Consider the following 8,098-nt stretch of genomic DNA (forward strand, 5'->3'; position numbering starts at 1 on the left):
TTCTTGTTTGTTTTGCATTTTCCAATTTTCCTGTATCTAATGTTTACACAATCATACAACAGTGTCCTTGGGGGATTGGTTCTAAGATCCCACCATGAATACCAAAACCTGTGGATGCTCAATATCCTTATATTAAATGTAGTATTTGAATATGACGTACACACATATTTCTATATACTTTGAATAATTTCTTCATAACTTACACCTAATACAGTGCCAATACTACATGAATAATTGTCACACTATATTGCTGAGGAAATAATGACAAGAAAACAGTCTGTTCATTTTGTATACAGATTTATTTTTTATTCCAATTATTTTCAGTTGGTGGTTGGTTGAATCCACAGATGGGGAAAGCCATGAGTGGAGAACTTTATTTCTATCTGCATATTATTTTCATTGATTTTTAATCTCTCACCCCTTCTCTACCTCTTCCTTTTCTTTCTCCTCCTCTATCACTCTCTCTCTCTCTCTCCAATTATTAGGAGGTTTTCTTTCTTTTTTTTTTTTTTTTGGTTCATTTTGTTTTATTCATCTTTGTCAGGGCTTCTTGATGATGAATGCCTGACATTTTAGGTCAGATGATTCTTGGTTTTGCAGGTTATCTTGTGCATTTTTGCACGATCATCAGCATCCCTGGTCTCTACCCACTAGATTGTAGTCACTCCCCTACATTCCCAATCATGACAATCAAAGCTGACTCAGAAATTGACAAAAACCTCTGAAGGACAAATCATCCCCAATTGGAACCAATAATTTAAATAATTTCCATTTGTCTTCTTATATATTTTCTGCTGTACATTTGGATTGTGTTTCACAGCACTTTGTATTATTTTCTTAACTTAGTTCTCAGGACCTTCCACACAAGTCCATTTGAACACTTAGAAGAATATGGGAGGATCTGCCCTTAGGAGATCTGAACTCGGGTTTCTATTTGTGACTGGCAATCAGAACTTGGACAATCCCATCATGCAGTTTATCCCTGAGTTGCCTCAGTCAAAAAATAATTGGACTAGGTGATGTCTAAGGTTTAAATAAAGTACAAAATGCTAAAATGACATTTCATTTCCCATGGATGATTTCTTAGGGAAGAATTCCATACTACAATATTTATTTTTTCTTTTTATTTTGTCTCTTTATGACAGCTCTGTTTTCGGACTTTTCCTTCAATTTTAATATTTTCAACATTGTTACACTTTCTTAAAATAAATATAGTTTATACTGTTACTCTTTATAATTATCTCTATTCTCTTCTAATTCTTCCAGTTTATTATCAAAGTGCACTATTTTCCAAATAAATTGACAAACTACAAAACTGAATAACACTCAGAGAGTTTAAGTTAATTTCTCTAGGTTTGGGATGTATTAGTCATAGTGTGTGATAAGTTTTGAAATATAAATATTAGATTTTTTTTAGCTACATTGCTTTGCTTTTTAAATAAGATAAGATATAGTCACTGTTTTGAGAAGTTTGTAAACCTAAAAGAGAAATAAATCAATTTAAAAAAAAACCTTTCCTACAGGCTTGAAAATAACAGCATAAAATTTAAAATTATCTAGAATATTATTGAAATATGGATTTATAACAACTATGTTTAATATGAACTTTCCCCAAAGTATATATTTTGAACTACATTATTAACTAATGACGGTTCATGTAGTAAAATTTATAAATAAAAGCATACCCATTGGAAGATAAAGGGCAATATTAATTGTTTTCTTTTGCTGATAAAAGTACAAAGAAACACTTTGTAGATTGTTGGTACAAACATCTGTTAAAAGGATGGAAAGAAACAAAGACAAAAATGAGCAAAGAATAAAACTTAATATACAGTAACTAAAGTCTTTTGGAGTGATACACAACATGCGTTATGGTTTAGATGTGAGGTGTTCCCCCAAAAGCTCACATGTGAAACACTGCAAGAAGGTTCCGAGGAGAAATGATTGTGATGTAAGAGTCTTAATCTAATCAGTGAATTAATCCCTGGTGGCATTAATTGGAGTGGTAGGGTGCGGCTGGAGGAGGTGGGAATTGGGGCTTGGCTATGGGATATATATATTTGTATCTGGAGAGTGGAGACTCTCTCTTTCTCTGCTTCCTGATCACCGTGATATGAGCTGCTTCCCTCCGCCACCCTGTCCAGCCTCACCTCTAGCTCTGAGGAATGGAGCTAGCCTTCTATGAACTAAGACCAAGACATCTGAAACCATCAACCCTCAAACAAACCTTTTCTCCTCTACAATTATGCTGGTCAGATCCTTTTTAGTCACAGCAGTGAAAAAAACTGACTAAAACAACATGTTTTTAAAAAGAGGAATTTGGCAGTCATATTCAGTATGAAGTTGTTGGGGGAAAGAACTGAGCAGTTGAAACTGTAGTTGCAATTTTTAACACAATTTATGTCACTAAACAACTTTTCATTATGATGCCTTGCATACTGGTTATGATTACGTTTCTCATTTCCTGAAGGTTTTTCTCTTGCCCTCCATACCTAAGGAAATAGACGATGTGAAGTATATTTTAGATCAATGAATGGCCAAATGATCATAACTATTAGGGATTCAGGAGTAATCAGTTTGATGACATTATATCCCAGGATTCAAAGTCAGGAAAATTGTTTCAATCCCTTTTAATGAACCATTATTTCCTCATCTAATGTAAAAGTATAACAAAGGTAGTGATAACTGCTTAATCAATAAAGATGTCTTATTTATCCAATGCTATCCCATATATAAACAAGTAAAATTGTATCTATAAAAACAATAAGGATAACAAAACATTAATCACTTAATCATGAAGGCATCTTACTGGCCCAGTGCAGTCCTATAAACAAAGCAAGTCTGATAGCTATCCAGCACATACTTTATGCTATTTTTCTTTTCTGAACACAGACCTCCAAAGATTATTCATCAATTAGTGTCTGAAACTTAACCTAACAGGTAAATATTTTTTGGTTTTCTTATTTCTGTAGGTTTGGAGAAAAAATATCAAAGCATAGTTCATTTTCCTAAAAACTTCATTGGTCTCAAAGAAGAATATTAACCTGATTTCAGTACCCAGATTCTGGAATAGTGATCAAAATGTCAGGGAAATATTTAAGACTGTAATCTCTGTTTTGGTGCAAACAGCAGGTATCCATGGGAAAAACAGAATTCACCATCACTAAAAATATCTCTGCCCTTTAGGACACCAAAACCCTGAGAGCTTTTGATGGTGGCTCCAAACCCCAGGCTACAAAATTGTTTAGTTATGGACATATATGGGATTTGAAAGGAAAACAAAAAAAAAAAAGCATATGACATATAAAAAAATAAAGGAACTTCACATTTTGTATAGGGAGATGTATAATCTTTGCAATAACTCTCCACTAGATTTATTGAATTTAAAACTAAGCAAAATCTCCTAAGTGAGACAATGTATCTATATTAAAATGAGGTGATTTTGTTTGGCAAAGGAACTTTACTTCCAAATTTTCTCCTCTCCTCCTGGAAGGTATGTGCATTTACTTTGTCTGACCCAGGCATGATAGAAGAGGTTAGGTTCTAAGTACAAATATAATAATAAAATAAAGAAGTAAATAAGGAAAAGAAAATCCAGATTTTAAGATGTTCGTATTTAGTTTCCTTGCTTTCTTCCCTCAGTCAAAATCCCTCTCTAGATACAGGCCTGTATAAATATTCCACTTTTTCCTTCTTAAGTATCTTTATTCTGTCCCCTTGATCTATGGTTAAGAGAGAAGCCAGATGACTCAGGCCTGCAGTGTTGCATAAGGACTCAGGAATTGTGTCACACTTTGTTATTTGACAAAAGATGTACTAGAACTCTTCCACAAGCAATTCTCATTTTGTTCATGAGTGCTTTTCTTTTACCAATTTAACAAGACTTGTTGCTGATAAAAAACCTTGCCATGTTAAGATCAGATAGAAATCTCAAGTATAAAGAGATTTCAACACAAAGGTCAAAGAAAAAAATTGAAGCCATTCGTTTTCAAAATGTAAAATGAATAAGAATAAGAAACTTGTATATCCACATGTAAAGCGAAGAAGTCTATTATACCTCCACCTTTTCCTGAAATCACTGTATTATGATATTTGTCTTAAGGGTTGCTTTCCCCCCATTACTTTATAAAGTGAAATAAAGCAATACAAGTTTTTTATATAAATAAGAAAGTAAATTATTCTGATTATAAACTCTGGAGTCTTTTGATTGAGGTAAAAATATCTGATTGTTTTTATATGGTAATTTTAGCTGATAAGCTTTCAGAGACAGACTGAAATCATTTTCTTGAAATACAGTTTAGAACTGGAAACTATTGGGGCATTGTGGATAGAATTTCATGCCACCTGCTTGACTGGTTTTAAGTTTAATTTTGAAAAGATATCAGTTTCCAATTAAAGGAAAAAAAAACAGAAAAAAGTGTTTAAAAATAGGTATTTTTTGTACTCTACTTCCTGACACTTATTTCAACTCTATTGCTTTGTATTTTAAATGGTGATTATATTCTGAATAAAATAAATGGGTGTTTCAGAATACAATATTTTCGTTAACTGACTTTAATCCAAAAGTGGGAATTTGATGTTTCTAAAATTTAAGTTCTAAATATGTTTCAAATTTATCCTAATTATCTTTTTAACAATTAAAAGATTAGGTAACATATTTATTAACAGACTCATTCATAAATATCTATTGAGCCATACTATCTGACAGACTGTTCTTGGCACTGGAGCTACAGCAAAAAAAAAAAAAAAAAAAAAAAAAAAAAAAAAAAAACAGAAATACACCATGTCTTTATGGATGATGACGGAAACACAAACTAGAACATAACGTATTGGCTTATGATAAGGGTGACTAAGATAAATGGAGAGGGACGTGGTGACAGGGAGTGATGGGGATGCTATTTTCAGCCCATCTGGATGATCTAATTAAAACGGATAAGCATTCAATGAGGAGGAACCTAACACACATGAGACAGGGAGGCCTAAGGATACTGGGGGAAAGCACGACACACAAAGGGAACCACATCCAAAGGCTCCACGTGGTGTGTACGAAGGATGCACAAGGTGCCAGCTCCCCGGTCGCAAATGAGATCGAAAAGATGACTGGCGCCAGATGCATGGGACTATGTAAGAGTAGTGATGTTTATTCTGAGACACGTGAGAACCTCTTAGTAGGTCTGGGCTGCTCTAACTCCATATTGCTTGCTAGCTTTGACTGCTGTGTAGAGTGAGTGCCAGGGGGTCTGGGGTGGAAGAAAGGACCTGGTTAAGAAGTTACTGCGAGGATCCTGCAGGGAAGCAATGTTCGCCTTGTCTAGGAGGAGCTTAGTGACGGTGCGGAAACATGATCAAAAGTCTGACTGGAGAGATTTGGGAAAGACTATGGAATTTACTAATGAATGACAGCTGGTTCTGTGGGGAAAGAAGGAGTTTAATGATGACTGAATATTTTTTGTCATGGACAATAGGAGAAATAAAATTCTTAGTCACGGAGGGAGGGAAGATTGAAAGAAAAGGACAGGTTAGTTGAAAGTCAGCAGTTAATTTTAGGCCATTTTAAGTATTTGTTAACCTGTCATTTGTTATGGGATTATCAGCTGTGACCGTAATGATATGAGGAAAACCATTACACCTTTCTTGGCCTCCTACAATAACAAATTCTGGCACAGATTAGGTGCTCAATAAACCTATGTTGAAATTAGGAATGAGCAGGTATTTGGCTGTAATCCCCCAGGAGAAGAAGAAAGGAAGAGTTGAAGGGAAGAAATTGAAAGCACAGCTGATGGGTGTTATGCCTCAAGGAGAGGTTCAGAGACTGACTAGTGGCCATGCAGATGGGTAGAAAGCATCAAAGGAGATGAAGAAGGAGAGTTAATAATAAAAGAGGAGAGGCAATTCCAGCAGCATTCTAAAGAGTACATTTCAAGGTGCAGTGCTTGGTCACAGGTATCTCATAATCTCCCCAGTTACCAGGTGAAGGTTTAGAAGGGAGAATGTATGCACGGTGATCATGAACAAGTTTTGAAGAGTAGTTTTTTTTTAAAGAAGAACAGATAATATGGGTCAAAAGCCAGAGCTAGATGAAAAATTCCAAGAGAATTTTTAACTATGTATAACTTTAACAATAAACTTAACACATAATTTCCACTTCTAAAACATGTGACCAAAAATCATAACACTTTGAAAAGTGGGATTTCTCAAAACCTTAAATAATTTCTAAATAACTCCAACCCCTTGCTCACAACAGTGTTGCATTGAAAATTAACACTCTAATCTAAAATGATAAAGTTATGGAGTAATCATTTATAGTAATTGGTCTGGCTTCTCAATTAATTCCTTTATTCTGTAGGATTAAGTCCAAACTCTTTAGTATTATGTATATAAAACATTATAAAAGATATGACCCTAAATCAAAGTTTTGACCCCATAACTAGATTATTTCTGACACAAAGTACATCTATATGAGCTATTTTTAAAAATTTAATGTCTAGATAGGTAGCTCATTTGCTGCTCTCTTTGAATCCCTAGAATCTATAATATTGTACACAACAAGTACTTCTTTGGTGTATGCATGAATTAAAGTATGAATAAAGTCAAAGTGTAAACTGCTCTCTAACAAGATTGGAAATACTCCTAATCAATCTTTAGGATCCCTAATAAATGCACTTCCTTTGTGAAACTCATCCCTCATAGTGTTACAGAAAATCTCTGGGTTAACAAAAAATGTGCTGATTAGAGTGACAGTACAGTAAATTGGGAGGAAGTACTGCATGGAATGGGAAATTAAACTCAGGAATGTTTAAATTGCATGGGAATTTTGGAATAAATTTCCAATATGGTCTTTGGAATCTTTCAGATTTTGCAAACCTCAGTTTAGTGATTTAAAGCAGTGATCTTGAATAAGTGTTCAAATTTTCCCTCATAGGTAAAATAGGCATCATGGTCTCTGATCCAAAGGATTTTTTCCAAGGACAAATGAGACATGTGAAAGAAATATACATATTCTACTGTGCATTATTTAGGAAGAAGTATTATTACATTTTGTATATCTTTATGTCCCCAGAGTTTGCTTACCTCGGTTTTAATAGTAAGGGTAGCGTGTGTTTCTGTTTTAAGAAGGCACTGAGACCACTTCAGATTTCTTTGTAGAGCAGTGTCATGTTAAAAATCTAGTATCAGCCAGGGCAGTAGCGAAAGGGGGGACATGAATGCCACATTTGGTTAGAGTTTTCATGGAGGCAACTTTTTATTGGCTTCCCTCTTTGGAGAATATTGACTTAATTGTCTCAAAGTCTGAGCATGACAATACAGAATTTAAACTTCCTGAAATGTGAATGCTTTGGTAAATAAGTAGATTGAAGGATAATAAATAAAAATGTAAAAAGCATTTGAACTCAAAAAGTAGATTAAAATGGATGGAGAAAATGAAATAGAAACAATTGTTTGTGACTTTTAGCATCTAATGTCATATAATATGCAAAGGCAATATTTCACATTTAATTATACTTGGGTCTAAAGAGACTTGAAATAATTTAGTCTGATTTCCATAAAAAGTGACTATTGCACTCAAGTAGTAAGACTGAAGATTGCAGACAATTATACCAGAGGTTTAACAAATCTCAAAAGGAACGCATAATTAATTCACCCCTACATCACTCACGAAAGTCACAGGAGTTCTCTGATGCCTGTAGGGTTATTTTTTTTTCAATCATTTAATATGCTTGATACAACAAAATGTAACCATGTCCCCAAAGGACAGCAATTTATTATGAAACATACACATAGGTTAAATTCTTCTCCTAAACTTTCCTTCTAGATAAAATGGAAAAATTAGAGTATTAATGTTCTATAAATGACAATAGTTGATGAACAATTTTCATACATTTGTAATTTCAATGCTGAGATATATTCATAGTAGTCAGATATAATTTACAAAATGTATTCAACTCTCATGTGCTCTGCTGCAGTGAGACAAATTCTAGTCTCAGACTCACTGTATTTGCATGATGCTTCATAAGTCATATATCTGAAAAATGAGAGCACATTTGGGGGTTAAATTAATTGATTTTTAAGATCCCTCCTGATTCTATAATTGTGTTAT

This window comes from Sciurus vulgaris (genome assembly GCF_902686455.1).
Source record: "Sciurus vulgaris genome assembly, chromosome: 5".
NCBI classification, from domain to species: domain Eukaryota; kingdom Metazoa; phylum Chordata; class Mammalia; order Rodentia; family Sciuridae; genus Sciurus; species Sciurus vulgaris.